We start from the raw sequence: 16,710 nt of genomic DNA, 5'->3' as shown, positions 1-16,710 counted from the left end.
CAGAGTATATTACACATGTGAGAGTGTCTGTTGGAGGGAGGGTGTCTGATGTAACTGCATAGAGTTAGCCTCTGCATCGTTAAGGTAGCTACCAGCTTCCATGATGAACCCCAGTTTTCTCTGTCTTTAATTTGGAAAACTGGTTTGGCCCAGATATCTCCAGATTTACTCTATAGACATAGCAGAGCATCTTGGTGATGCTGAAAAGAAATTGTCAATATATAATTAAGCAAAATCATTAACAATTTCTGGGCACAATCATGGTTCCCACAAAAAACTCTTATTGATGTAAATGGGAACAGGATCAGGATTGTTATTTAAAATGCAGTTACAATCATATTTCAGTCACCATAATGACTTTCCTTTGATTCCAAAGAAAGTAGATCATTGAAATGTGACATCATTCCTAAATCAGAACAGTCTTCAATAATTTGAAATGGCCAGGATCAGTTTCAAGTATCTCTTCAAAGTTTTCTACTTGTAACTTTCTTTCATATAGGCCTAAATACATACATTAAAAATTATATTTAACAGTATTAAGCATTTCAGGATCTCAGATCTTTTCCATAAAGCCTGACAGGATTGTATACACAAGAGTTTTCCCCACATGCACATTTTAAGGTTGGTTGTTTTTGTTTTTTTTTGTTGTTGTTGCAAGGGATGACTGTTTTGACTTTGTAGGAGAAGCCATTTCACTGTGTATAATCACTGGCTATGTCTAGTTCCACAGTCTTGAAGTCTGCATCATAAAGATCTGCAGTTGAGCTCTGTTAGCACGGATTAAAGCGACTCAGTTCATATACATCCAGGCACTTTCTTTGTGATGTCTCTAAAGGCATTATCTTTGTATATAAGTGCACTGGCTTTTCACTTATGGAGACTTGGGTCCCAGTCTTGCAGAGACTTCAGCATGTGTGCTTAAGACTTCGCAGTATTGAGGCCTTGGATTCAGGCACAAAGCTTTGATAACTTCAACCTTTTCTCTAGTAACTTTTTGTTTATCATAGAAAACCACCACCACCAAATGGCCAGCCTCTTTTCATTCAAGTCCCTCCTTCAGATATATTCTCTGTGAAGCCTTATCAGAAATATCCACTAAAGAAAGAAAAAAAAATAAACCAGACCACTTCCACTGCTTTGGGACTGAACCCTCATTTTGTCATCTGGTATATTTTGTGTCTGACCCTTATTGTATGTCTAATTTAGACTGTAAATTCCACTGGGTATGTAACATCTGTGTTCCATACCACACAATATGTATTGTGGTATTCAAAAATAGCACAGTTCAGTACAATTGCCAGAAAATGCCCAGGAAATAGCAATAGTGTGGCAGATCTCAAATGAAGTACCTTGGAAGAGCAGGTAAGGCAACAAAGACTCTCATTCTGTAACTGGTTACATGCAGATCCCCACTGGGGCTCTGTGTAGGTACACTGGCATACCCACATGCAACTGATTGCAGGATTAGGGCCTTACATGCATCTGCTCACACCTTACTATGCTATGTATGAGTAAGGCATTGTGTTATCAGTTGTTTCGTTTCATGATCTGTAAATATTTCTCAAGAGATCCTCACATACTAGATGTATAACTAGAGCACAACTGACTGTGTTGTCATGGGTTACACTGAAATTATGGCAGTTTTCACTGTCTTACATATAAAAGATGTTGTGTTTTTATATATATATATATATATATATATATATATATACACACACACACACTTGAAGGCTTTGTGGTGGCAATTTGCATATCATCCAGTGTAAATAGCATACATCTTCCACATGTTCTCTCATTTCCAGTTAGTACAAAGAAGCTGATTTACACAAATCAGAATCCACAGTCCTTTTGCAAGAAAAATATTGATGCACCTAAGGAAAGCCTTTATACTTTTAAACAAAAGCTATTATAAATATTATTTAAAGAACTTGTTACATATGTATTTATTGGTGTATTGAAGTTGTGTGCGTGTGTAGAATTGTTACTGTATTACTTCTATGTTACTTCTGATCAAAGACATAGATTAATAGATTCCAAGGCCAGAAGGGACCATTGGGATAAACTAGTCTGAGCTCCTGTATAACACAGGCCATAGAACTTCCCCCAAATAATTCCTGTTTGAACTAGAGCATCTCTTTTTAGAAACATAGCACTGTGCAGTGTGTGCAAATGAGAAAACGGACAAAATCCACTGAGATTGCCCCCTCCGATCTCCTCTTTCCATGGAATCATCCTATTGTTAGAAATGGAGAGCGACACTGTTTGCTCTACCTTGGAGCAGGCTGTGTCATGCCATTCCAAATTTGGGAGAGCCCTGTGATTATTCCAGGATCTATAAGATTTTCTGACCAATCTCTGAGAGTTGGAACATTCATGCAGAGGTTAAATGCTTCCCTAACACTCCCCTTCCCCAGTGACAGCTCATGTCCCTGCAGGTTTAAAGAGAAATGATGTTGTGGAGAATAACTATCCTCCATCCCATAACTCATCTTTCACTGCCTGAAAACTAAGCCATAGCCACCTCACCTGAAGAGCAGGTGGAACAGTGGGAACTGGTCCATGTTAGGGGGCTTATTCCTTCACCCACTTACTTCCCTGGTCCTTCTTGCATGAACAGAGAGCAGCAATACCCGAAGACCAATGGTGCAAACAATTCAATGTTTATTGGGGTGAACTTCCAGCAAGCATGATTCCAGTTTCCTTCTTTAGTGTTCCCCTTCCCAGCTCTGACACCACAGAGCCTTACACCTGTGTCCATGTTCCCATTCCTGCCCTTAGCCAAACATGATTCCAATTTCCCCACCCCCATTCCCTGTTCCCATTTCCCCCTCCCACTTCCTGACTGACTGCAGACTATATAGTAAAACTTGAGTTCTGCTTAGCTATACCTTAACCAATTATTTTACTGAAATTTAACTAACCAATCCTAACATATTGTAACATGATTATTTAACCAATTATATCCCACCACCTTAATTAGTTTACACCCAGCAAAATTAATTATACAATCACAGAACAATCACAGAACCAGACAGAGATTATACAGACAAACAATAGCAAAGTGGGAACTATAATGACAAAACAATACAGAAGTGAGGATTTCACATCACAGCTATTGATAAGTGAGATCTTGCCAGACAGGATGCTATCAAACTAAGTTTCCTTTTACATCTTCTAGGCACTTCCCTTTCTCTGGAGGTGATAGGCATTATCAGGACAGGATTGTATTCCCAACAGCCCAATAGCACCTTCTTTTAGTGTGACTAGTTTGGAATATGAGGATGAGACTGGTCGCTTCCCAGCTTATGTCTGCCTCTGTTGCTTAGCTAAAGGCCTTAGCCTAAGCACAGGGCCTCAGACTGTCACAGTAAGAGAAGGACCTTACACTGGCAGACAGTGATTTTGACTCTTTCTTTTATACCTCTATAACTAGCTAAGTGATAAGAATACACCTAAATTCTTAGAGTATAGGCCTTTACAGACAGGCCTGAATATCTATATCCTAACAGTCCAGCCCACCTGTGCCTCATTAACAACCTCTGGCTGGAGCTTGTGAGAAGACATGTGGACTGTATAAGAAGCTAGAGGGCCACAGGAAACAGGAAGAAGAAGTGGTGGTAGAATGAAGCTGTAAGGAGCTAGAAGTCTCTGCAAGCTGTTGAGAGTAGAAGATTGCAAGAGAGTCTGAGACTTAAGGGGCCAAAGATCCAGTCAGTCAGGGGTGGGAGAGGCCTGCCAAAAGCAGGGAATAACCACAGTGAATCGAGAAGGCTTGGATACTCTCCTGTGAAAAGGGGAGAAGCCCAAGACTGAGTTTGGGATATGAGGGGAAAAAGACTCTAGCTAGATAGGGGTGGCTGTGGCCCAGGAGACAGGAGGATTCTCCTCTGGAAAAAGAGGAAAAGCCCTAGGACTGAGTGCTCTTTTAAATTCTATAAAGTAAATTAAATTTATAAGGGAAATGTTTTACATATTCTGGATGGGTGGAGTTTATTTAAGGAACCCACAAGAGGGAAAAGGTGAAGTAGAGTGCTGCAGAACTACCCCAGACCAGTGAATGGGTGGTGGCTACCCTTGATTTCACCCTAAATACGTGAAAGGGGTATCTGTGGACATGAAGGTGCTACTGGATAGCTCAGCTCCCATTCTGCTGGCCATAGTTTCTTTATTTTTGAGGAAATTCCGGAACATTCCCAGCCACCACAGGATTCTCATGCAAGGGGCATTATTTAGTCCTAAGTCAGGAAACAATTATCCTTATAAACTAATAATTGAAAACATTTGAAGAGAAAATGGAAGAGAGTTACCTACTCAAAATAAACACAGTCAGTGTTGCTGAAACAAACAAGACCCTCTTCCCTTGTGTGTTCCTGCCCTCGGTGCCCCTGTTTATGGAGTATGAAACTGGAGGGTGGAAGTGATTTTTCTCTCTATTTAGCTTTGCTTTTTGAATAGCTAACACTTGTCTCCAATTCTAAGCTTTCTGTGTAATTTTTTTCATTGGATAGTCTTCTTCTGTAGACATTTGAATTAAGTGGTGAGAATTTATTCTTCCACAGTACATTAACCTCATCCATTTTCCACTAATTCAACAGCAGTAAAGCACCCCATCAGTATTTGAACTCAGTTATTTCTATACCCAAACTGGCTGTTTTACACAGCAGGGTAGGCAGTCTTTACTCAATTACTGTAAATACTCTTGTGATGTTTAATTTCCACCAGTAACTAGCTGACCTCATCAATAATGGTATTGCTCAAACATATTTTAACTGAGTAAGCAACTAGGTGAAGCTGTTAAATTTAGGTTTTGTCTACACCGCCAATTGAATGACAAAACTTTTGTCATTCACAGGTGCTTAACAAGCCCCTCCCCCCGAAAGACGAAAGACAAAAGTTTTGCCGTGGCAAGTGGCAGGGTAAATGGCTCGTTGTCGGCAGGAGTGCTGTCCTGTCAACAACGCAAAACCCGCTTGCAGGGAGTGGAAGTATTTTGTTGGCAAAAGTGCCGAAAAACAGCGTTTACACTGCCCGACTTTTAGCCATGTTGACACGGTCATGTCACTAAAAGCTGTGTAGTGTAGACAAAGCCCAAAGCAGTCACATTCATTTTATTTTAAGGCCCTTTAAAATGAAGGTGGGGGGAATCCATGTTTCGTATATGGGAAATGTTAAAATATTGTGAAAGCTCCTAAGAACACATTAAAACAATGAGGAGATAAAAAGAAGGGTTAAAATATTGCCTGACTCACTTAAAAAAATAAACAAGCCTGAAATAGGTTTTAAGACATGTGATTAATTTGTTTACAGCTAATTTAGACATTGCATTGTTTCTGCCATTTTAATGTCCTCTCATAATTTGGATGAAAGCTTTTCTGTAAGTTGATTTTGGACATCCAGGAAAAAAACATAACAAAAGTAACACTAGCTAGGATATTTCCGAGAAACAAACATCTAAACATTCATCCAGGGAAACAAGACGTCAATATCTTCAAATGCAACACAAGTGTTTTATACAAAATAAGCTGTGCTGTTGTGCAGTGTGCCTTCTGGACTACGAAGGAAATTTTGATGGCTCTGGCAACAGGCTACACCTTTTTTCAGAAACGAAGGCTAGTGGTGTAAATGGTTGATTTACACCAGATGAGGATCAGGCCCTAAATACCTAGACATTTTAGGGGAACCACCACTGGTGACACTTCACAAGTTCAAAGACACACAAATTCAAATCCCCACAGGAAATGGCTTTCAGCAACATTGTTGTGCGCTAACTATTATATTAAGAGTCTGGAATTCCAGAGACCTTCCAAATATCAAAGATAAATTTACATAATAGGCCAAAGGTGTGACTCAAAAGGGATAATATGTGGTTTATAGTTACAAAGAAATAATGGCATAAATAATGCATTTGGTCATACTGTTATCATGTATCCTCTCTTTACCCAGGGTAGATTAATATGGCCAATACATGTACTGTATCTGTTCATGCTTTAAATTCACTGCTCCTGATTCCTGTATTCTTGTTTATCTCTCCTTCCACTCACTTTTTAAAAATCACTGTTCTCCCTTTTTTTAAGTAACTATCAGTTCAGATGTTTTAGTGTATCTTCCTGTTACCATAAACTTCAACAAGAAACAATCCTTCCATCAATATAAGATTGGCATTAAAATGTAATACAATGAGATTTTCCTGGTATACAAATACACAGGAAATTATATACAATTATATATGATTCAGTATTCTGGAATATAACAGAAAAATAGATTCAATAATTCAAAATATTGGCTGCAGTGATTTCTTGTCAACAAAAAATAGTACATTATATTTTAACAATATTAAATAGGTTTTTTTTAAAAATTTGTGGAAGATTTGACACTTCTGCCCCATCTATTAAGGGATGAGAAAGATCCCAATCTGCTTTTCTGGGTCCTTTAGAGAGGCTTATGCATAAACCATCAGCATAATTGTGGTAGTTAAAATCATAAAATCACTCCAGTATAGTATGTAGAAAGATAAGAGGAATGGACTGAGTGCAACTCATGTTAGCACAAATGTGGCTCTTCATTGCCCTCTAGGGGCTACACTGAATATAAAATTTTGTGAGGCCGCAACTATCTAGAGCAGGGATTCTCAAACTTCATTGCACCGTGACCCCCTTCTGACAACAAAAATTACTACATGACCCCAGGAAGGGGGGACCAAAGCCTGAGCCCACCTAAGCAGTGCTGCCCAGGGTGGCTGGGACCAAAGCCCCACTGCCCTGGGCAGGGGGACCAAAGCCTAAGGGCTTCATCCCCAGGTGGGGGGACATGTAACCTGAGCCCCTCAACCCAGGATTGAAGCCCTTGGGCTTTGGCTTCGGTCCCGGGTGGTGGGGTTTGGGCTTCGGCTTTGGCACTGGGACCCAGCAAGTCTAAGCCAGCCCTGGCGACCCCATTAAAATGTGGTCATGACCCACTTTGGGGTCCCGACCCACAGTTTGAGAACCACTGATCTAGAGAACCGTATGCTTTAGCTCAAGCAGTAGAGGCTCATGATTTTAAAACCATAGGTCCCAGGCAAGGGACTTCATTATAAAGTGTGGATCCCCATAGAGAAACCAACCCAGATCTCCTCTGTGACAGGCAGGGATATTTACCAATGTATTTACTATACATTCACAGAGGTACAGGTGACCAGTTATGGATGTAAGCTACTGCTGGGGTTTGGTGGGGTCAGAGAGTGCAGCTGGAGAGAGGAACATAGGAGTCAAATGTGGAGAGAGAATAAAGTGGAAGGAGTTGACCATAGAGTAAACTCTGGTGAGGGAGGGCAGAAGAGAACTCAGGATGCTAATGATTGAAAGTCATTGAAAGAGGGGGAGAAAGAGGTCAGGAGGGAGTGCAAAGTGCTAAGACAGAGGTCAGAGAGGGAACTGAGCTATAGAGCAGTCAGAGTAGCAGTAGTAGTGAATAAAGACAAGGGTCCAGATTCTGAGCTGTACCTCTCAAGGGGGGTAGCTTGGGAGCTGGACGGAAGGTTTGGGACAAAGGTAGCTTTACTCTATCTTTTGTGCCTTCTGAATTCTGGACTGGTCTCTGGCCTCAGAGCCTCTCTAAAATCACTGCGGCTTCAAAAATCTTCCCAAGGGTTGCTCCACAAAGAGCTCTAATCACACTTTTTCCTGTCTCTGGGCTCACCTCTGCCCTGCCATGGAGCCAGGAACCACACTGGTTATCCAGCTTGGTAGTGGTAATGGAATCCAGCTGCTTTCTAGCCCCTTTGCTCAGAAGAGGTGCAAAGGCACCAGAATGTAACTGAGAATGGGGATCACAAGCTAGAGCATGGCTAAGGGTGAGGGAGAAAGTAGGGAATGATGGCAGAAGGTGGAGACTAAATGATCAGAGGGCTTTCCAGTGTAAAAATTGAGATTTCTGTGGGTAATGGCTCAATTGTCCACCATTGTAACAACCCAGAAAAGTCAGTGGAAGACAATTAAAGACAAGCTGTAAACATCAAAGCTGCTTGGACTTGAAAAGGAATGATACAAGAGCCAGGGGATCAGCTTGTCTGTGAATAAAGACAAAAAAAAAAAACCTGATTCAGTATATCACAGGGTGGAGAAAGACAGTTTGGATCCATTCACTGAGAAGGTACCTTGAAACAGAGAGGGTGCTTCATGAAAAATTGAGTCCTGGCTCCTGGGGGGCCAGCAATTGCTGCAAAAGACTGAAGTTTGGGGTAAGAATCAACTCTATTAGATATAAAAGGTAACGATTAATTAGGTATAGACCCTAGTTTGCCTTTTATGATGTTGTTTGGTATGTAACCATTTGTTTCCATCACTCACACTTGTTTATCTTTGAAGCTCTATTTCTTACAATACATTTCTGTGACAGAAGGCAGAGAGTTAACAGGTGAGCCTGCACTCTGATCACTCTGACACCCATTAGTTCTCCTGGAGACATCTGATTAGCTAGTTACCTTTAATTACTCCAATCAGGCTGGTGAACTAATGAGCCAATTAGCTCATCAGCTCAAGACTGATAAAGAGGCATAGGGAGGAAGTACCAGGGGAAGAGAGGAACAGGGCAAGCTGATCTCAGTCACCCAGATGCCTCAAGGCAGGGAGACCACTGCTCCTCTTGGGCCCCGAGGAAAGGGCCGAAAGCACAGAGGTTGATATAAATAGTAGTGTTGCATGGGATGGTAAAATAAATGGCATTGTGGACACAAGCAGTAGAGTCCAAATCAGTTTCTGTGGCATGAAAAGACAGGAGTGGAGTAAGTTTCCTTTTGCTTTACTATAATCTAACTCCTGTGCGCTATATGATACTGTCGTGGTAGTCTAGGGAGTCACTGTTCTTTTGGGAGCAGGGCATCTGGGATTTCTGTGGGTATCCAGTGATCAGGGGTTGGATATCACAGGACACTTTGAATGGACTTGGGGGGGGGATGCATCTACTCTCAGCCATCAGAGGTGGTATAGCATCATGAAGAGTGCTTGAGTGTCTGATAGGCTGGCTGAATTAGGGAGCTAACACCCAGCTTGCCCAGGCAAGACTCTGTCACGCTGGAGGCAGGTGGCAACAAGGAGACTCTCAGCCATGTTTCAGAGTAACAGCCGTGTTAGTCTGTATTCCCAAAAAGAAAAGGAGTACTTGTGGCACCTTAGAGACTAACCAATTTATTTGAGCATAAGCTTTCGTGAGCTACAGCTCACTTCATCGGATGCATATTGTGGAAAGTATAGAAGATCTTTTTATATACACACAAAGCATGAAAAAATACCTCCTCCCACCCCACTCTCCTGCTGGTAATAGCTTATCTAAAGTGACCACTCTCCTTACAGTGTGTATGATAATCAAGGTGGGCCATTTCCAGCACAAATCCAGGGTTTAACAAGAACGTCTGGGGGGGGAGAGGTAGGAAAAAACAAGGGGAAATAGGTTACCTTGCATAATGACTTAGCCACTCCCAGTCTCTATTCAAGCCTAAGTTAATTGTATCCAATTTGCAAATGAATTCCAATTCAGTAGTTTCTCGCTGGAGTCTGGATTTGAAGTTTTTTTGTTGTAATATCACAACTTTCATGTCTGTAATCGCGTGACCAGAGAGATTGAAGTGTTCTCCGACTGGTTTATGAATGTTATAATTCTTGACATCTGATTTGTGTCCATCTATTCTTTTACGTAGAGACTGTCCAGTTTGACCAATGTACATGGCAGAGGGGCACTGCTGGCACATGATGGCATATATCACATTGGTGGATGTGCAGGTGAACGAGCCTCTGATAGTGTGGCTGATGTTATCAGGCCCTACGCTACCAGCACTCCCAGCTACCTTCGAGACACCACTGACTTCCTGAGGAAACTACAATCCATCGGTGATCTTCCTGATAACACTATCCTGGCCACTATGGATGTAGAAGCCCTCTACACCAACATTCCACACAAAGATGGACTACAAGCCGTCAAGAACACTATCCCCGATAATGTCACGGCTAACCTGGTGGCTGAACTTTGTGACTTTGTCCTTACCCATAACTATTTTACATTTGGGGACAATGTATACCTTCAGATCAGCGGCACTGCTATGGGTACCCGCATGGCCCCACAGTATGCCAACATTTTTATGGCTGACTTAGAACAACACTTCCTCAGCTCTCATCCCCTAACGCCCCTACTCTACTTGCGCTATATTGATGACATCTTCATCATCTGGACCCATGGAAAAGAAGCCCTTGAGGAATTCCACCATGATTGCAACAATTTCCATCCCACCATCAACCTCAGCCTAGTCCAGTCCACACAAGAGATCCACTTCCTGGACACTATAGTGCTAATAAACGATGGTCACATAAACACCACCCTATACCGGAAACCTACTGACCGCTATTCCTACCTACATGCCTCCAGCTTTCACCCTGACCACACCACATGATCCATCGTCTACAGCCAAGCTCTGCGATACAACCGCATTTGCTCCAACCCCTCAGACAGAGACAAACACCTACAAGATCTCTATCAAGCATTCTTACAACTACAATACCCACCTGCAGAAGTGAAGAAACAGATTGATAGAGCCAGAAGAGTTCCCAGAAGTCACCTACTACAGGACAGGCCTAACAAAGAAAATAACAGAACGCCACTAGCCGTCACCTTCAGGCCCCAACTAAAACCCCTCCAACGCATTATTAAGGATCTACAACCTATCCTGAAGGATGACCCAACACTCTCACAAATCTTGGAAGACAGGCCAGTCCTTGCCTACAGACAGCCCCCCAACCTGAAGCAAATACTCACCAGCAACCACATACCACACAACAGAACCACTAACTCAGGAACCTATCCTTGCAACAAAGCCCGTTGCCAACTGTGCCCACATATCTATTCAGGGGACACCATCACAGGGCCTAATAACATCAGCCACACTATCAGAGGCTCGTTCACCTGCACATCCACCAATGTGATATATGCCATCATGTGCCAGCAATGCCCCTCTGCCATGTACATTGGTCAAACTGGACAGTCTCTACGTAAAAGAATAAATGGACACAAATCAGATGTCAAGAATTATATCATTCATAAACCAGTCGGAGAACACTTCAATCTCTCTGGTCACGCGATTACAGACATGAAAGTTGTGATATTACAACAAAAAAACTTCAAATCCAGACTCCAGCGAGAAACTGTTGAATTGGAATTCATTTGCAAATTGGATACAATTAACTTAGGTTACCTTGCATAATGACTTAGCCACTCCCAGTCTCTATTCAAGCCTATTTCCCCTTGTTTTTTCCTACCTCTCCCCCCCCAGACGTTCTTGTTAAACCCTGGATTTGTGCTGGAAATGGCCCACCTTGATTATCATACACATTGTAAGGAGAGTGGTCACTTTAGATAAGCTATTAGCAGCAGGAGAGTGGGGTGGGAGGAGGTATTTTTTCATGCTTTGTGTGTATATAAAAAGATCTTCTACACTTTCCACAGTATGCATCCGATGAAGTGAGCTGTAGCTCACGAAAGCTTATGCTCAAATAAATTGGTTAGTCTCTAAGGTGCCACAAGTACTCCTTTTCTTTCAGCCATGGGTGCCCTGAGAATCAACACAGAACTGCCCCCTTTTTCCTCCCCACAAAAGACCCAACTATAACAACAAATCACCCTACCAGAAGAAGACACTCTGCTGCACACGCTTCTCTCTCTTGGCAGGGGATGAGAGAACAAACTCATCACTTCAGTTTTGCCAACCTCAAGAGATCAAAAATCTTGAGACTGGTCCAAACTAGTGAGACTTTTCTTAAAGTCTCATTTATGTTTTTTGGAACTAAATGGTTACTATTACTTTTTTGCTATAAAAGTTAGTTTCTCCCATCTCTAAATCATTGCCCTCTAGGAAGGGCACTTGAGAGAGCAGTCCCCGAATGAGAGTGACATCCTTCAGTGTGACTTCAAGCTGTGGTGTCATTATCTCAGGAAAGTGAGGAGACTGAAACTTCCCCTAAAAGAACAAAAGAGTCCCCAGAGAAAAACTTCACAGAATTCCATTTTCACCTATGTCACTTGCATACAGACTCCATCAGTGTGCTCAAAGGCATCACAGCTTTTCGTGTCCAACAGGATGTTGAGGTAATGAAAGCAAAGGAAAAAATTCACCTCCTTCAGAGGTTTTTCTCTCAGAAGGTATCAACTGGAACAATACCTCCAGATTAGAAATATGTTCCTGCTTGCAGATCCCCTAGCAAATGAAGAGGATAAACAATGCCACCTAATTTTTGCAAAAAGAAAGGGAGTACTTGTGGCACCTTAGAGACTAACCAATTTATTTGAGCATAAGCTTTCGTGAGCTACAGCTCACTTCATCGGATGCATACCTAATTTTTGGAGCATTTAAAGATGTGTTAAGTGTTGTAAGATTGTGGTTTAACCTCTGTATGGTATATACTGTGGAAATCCTGACAAAGGCAAATTCCAGACTATTGCAGAATCCATTAGTGGGCTACAAAGAAATTCATAGCTGATAACACCCTGAAAAGAAGGGTCTTCATGTGGATAAGACAATGAGTCAGTGCTAGCCTGAATATCTTGGGTCAAGAAGTACTTGATTTCCTCAATTCGGGCAAAAAAAGAATGAAAATGCTACAGAGAAGATATATGCAGAAAAAGGGGAATCTGTAGGCAATCTGAGACCCAATGCCCTGCTCTCACAGAGAGAAGGAATTGAACTGATACAACTGAACACCCTTCACCAACCTTACAGGGCTAAGTGGCATTGTAAAGATATGTTTCAGAGTAACAGCCGTGTTAGTCTGTATTCGTAAAAAGAAAAGGAGTACTTGTGGCACCTTAGAGACTAACCAGTTTATTTGAGCATGAGCTTTCGTGAGCTACAGCTCACTTCATCGGATGCATAGCATATCGTGGAAACTGCAGAAGACATTATATACACACAGAGACCATGAGACAAAACTTCCTCCCACCCCACTCTCCTGCTGGTAACAGCTTATCTAAAGTGATCATCAAGTAGGGCCATTTCCAGCACAAATCCAGGTTTTCTCACCCTTCCCCCCCCCTCCCCCCCCCCACACACATACAAACTCACTCTCCTGCTGGTAATAAAGATATACAATTTTTCCTGTTATTTCTTAGGGGACTGGATTCACAATGGGACTTTTCATTGTGACACTGAGCATCAGAACACTTACCTTGCAGGTGCCTAGAAAAATCTCTGGAACAGTATTGGGATTAACAAAGCCTGAGTTAGGTACCTAGGCTCCCAAGAAAATGAAGGGGAAAAGGCAGGCACGTAAAAATGTGATCCCCAGAGCACTCACCTGACAGATTGCTATTCAAATCCTCTCTCCTCATCAGGCAGAGGGGGGAATTGAACTAGGGTTCTGTCACCTCCTGAGTGAGTACTCTAATCACTTGGCTAAAGGTTAGAAGGGAACTCATCCTCCTCTGGCTCTCTTGGGAGGAGTTAAGTGGCCTCTGAGCACACCTAACAGCTCAGGTCCCACATCTGAGATAGGTGGAGGAGTGCTTATTTTCCCTCTGTTCCTGAATTGTGCTGGGGCTTTAGGCTCCCGGATGCCTAGTCAGGCAACAGTGTACATGCCCATAGGCAGAAACATAGGTGCCAGGGGAACTTTTCCAGTGAAAGAAGTTGAGTGAGTTCAGGTGCCTACAAGGTTAGGTGGAAGCCAAGCAAGGGTTTTGTGGATTGTAGTGGTTCCTACATCTGGGGTTTAGGCACCTAAGTACCTAGGTGGATCCAGGTCAATGTCCGAAGACCCTTGAATGAGTTATGAGTCCAAAATCAGAAATGGAATTGGAGAACAAAACAAGAGGAGAGCCTCAACAATGTCCCCTCATTTTGCATACCCATACGACGCACATGTTTTTCCTTGAAATTGGGTAATCTAACTGAAGAATTAGTGTGGGGCTATATTAAAGAATCATACAAGTGTGTGATTGGTTGTTCTATCGAAAGTCTCAGTGATGTTGTGATAAAGCATTATACCATATTCTCCGGGTGCTTCAATTCTGCTGAACATTTATTGGAGACAGGAAACCATAATTGACTCCTTCCACTGCCCATGTGTTATTTAATGAGCCAAGAAATCAAACATGACAGATGTCAAGTAACCAAATTACAGCATCGACCTTTGCAATACAAAAAGTTCCTGTCAAAGTTTAATAGGCTATTTATCCGAGAAAATTCATCCTTCAGGAAATGACTGCCTTGAGCCCCAGTTAATAAAATATTGTGCAGAGCCTAAGTCCACAGAGACAGCAACTAGGGATATCATACACATTGCAGAAGTCAACAGACATCAGTTTGATGAGGAAAACTTTTAGTCACTGTCATAGTTATTTGCTGCTGATTCCAGTCATAAAATGGATTCTTTCAGCCTCTGATTTTTCAAAATGGGGATGGGGAGAAAGTATGGAAATACCTCCTGGCCTCAGGGAGTGAATAATACCTGAAATTTTCTTTGATGCTGAATGGTTATTAGAGCTATAAGTCCTCAATTAGCAGGAGTCATACTGTTTGAGATCATTCTATATATATATATGTATATATATATATATATATATATATATGAAGAGAGAGAGAGAGAGAGAGAGAGAGAGAGAAATGAAAGTGTCATTTAACCTTTTCTTAGATAGCTAGAGAGTCATGTATGGATATCACTTTTACTTATCTGCTGTGTAGTCATGACTGATCTGAAGAGGAACATATTGTGGCAAATTGCCGGTAGATTATGATGGGTCCCACACTTTCTCTTCTTGGGGGTGAAGGGGGGGGGGTTCAGGGCACAGTTTCCTGCCCCTGCACTGGGGTATTTACTGTCCTACTAGTAACCCAGAGAAGGGTAGTGGAGAGTGAGGGACCCTGGCCTGCCCTCTACTCCGGGTCCCAGCACAGGGGCCCTAGGGATAGTGGTAAACCACTTGAACTAGTGCTTCCTTCCCCTGTGCTACTTCCCTCTCCTGCTCTTCAGCTTGTGGGGCTTTGGGATGTATAAGTAGGGGCATAGCGAGCAGATCGAGGGACGTGATCGTTCCTCTCTATTCGACACTGGTGAGGCCTCATCTGGAGTACTGTGTCCAGTTTTGGGCCCCACACTACAAGAAGGATGTGGATAAATTGGAGAGAGTCCAGCGAAGGGCAACAAAAATGATTAGGGGTCTAGAGCACATGACTTATGAGGAGAGGCTGAGGGAGCTGGGATTGTTTAGTCTGCAGAAGAGAAGAATGAGGGGGGATTTGATAGCTGCTTTCAACTACCTGAAAGGGGGTTCCAAAGAGGATGGCTCTAGACTGTTCTCAATGGTAGCAGATGACAGAACGAGGAGTAATGGTCTCAAGTTGCAATGGGGGAGGTTTAGATTGCATATTAGGAAAAACTTTTTCACTAAGAGGGTGGTGAAACACTGGAATGCGTTACCTAGGGAGGTGGTAGAATCTCCTTCCTTAGAGGTTTTTAAGGTCAGGCTTGACAAAGCCCTGGCTGGGATGATTTAACTGGGACTTGGTCCTGCTTCGAGCAGGGGGTTGGACTAGATGACCTTCTGGGGTCCCTTCCAACCCTGATATTCTATGATTCTATGATTCTATGCTTCCTGCCGTCTCTCTCTCTCTCTCTCTCTCTCTCTGCACAAGCTGGGTGTCTCTTCACCTAGGGTCTTGGTCTTCTAGCCAGCCACGGCACTTCTCCAAACTACATTCTGCTCCAACTCCTTCCCCTGGGCTGATTGAAGCAGGGGGTTTTATCAGGTGACTAGCTTCAGGTGCTCTAATTGGCTTCAGGTGCTTTTAATTAATCTATAGAAACTTTTGTTCCCTCTACAGGGAATAAGGCTTCTCCTCATCCTGGGACTTACATATCTCTCCTATATCACTCTCCTGCTGCCTTCTGGCCATGCTGTATCACAAGATCTAGAGGACCATTACACCAGCTGTCAAGCATTTGAAAAAAAGTGTTCCAGCAAAGGAAATATATAATGACCAGAAATTTACTCTGCAAGAAAGTAAGACTGGAGATAGCTTTTCATTACAAAACCAGCAAACTTTCCGAAAGATCCAAAAGCAAGTGTTGGATTGAGCTATTACTTTCTGGGATACTATACCTGCATTTCTCTGATGGCCCAGATTATTTTCTGCAAAATACAAACTTATTTACCTGCTTTGAGATCTAGAAATGAAAAAGGGCTATATAAGCTAAATATTAATAAATAGATACATTAAGTTTCTAACTCTTAAGATTTCAGACAAAGTACTCTGAATACAAACCACTATGGTGTTTTTACAGGCCAATCCAACACCCCCTGAGATCAATGATATACCAACTCTGCACAGCCAGATAGAAACACTGAGTGAAATCCCAATCCCGTTGAAATCAATGGAAAAACTCCCATTCACTTCAATGGGGCGAGCATTTCACTTAATAGCTGTATATGTGGAAAGTCCCGTTACTGACAGTAAGCCTAAGAACACAGGCTTTATGGAAGGGACTGAATCAGTGTTTTGCGAACACTGACTCCTCCCACACCAACCTGGAGCCACTTGCAGGCACCTGAAGCACCTGCTCAGGCAGTCCACAGCTATAGGCTACATATTACGGAGCAGCTCCATACTGGTCTACCAGCATGAAGGTGGCTGCCAAGTCCTCTTGCCTAGTCTCTCCATAAATTGGCCCATTTGTGCAGCAGAACTATGATGAT

This window comes from Chelonia mydas, chromosome 4 (genome assembly GCF_015237465.2).
Source record: "Chelonia mydas isolate rCheMyd1 chromosome 4, rCheMyd1.pri.v2, whole genome shotgun sequence".
Classification (NCBI taxonomy): domain Eukaryota; kingdom Metazoa; phylum Chordata; order Testudines; family Cheloniidae; genus Chelonia; species Chelonia mydas.
This window is presented reverse-complemented; position numbering follows the sequence as displayed.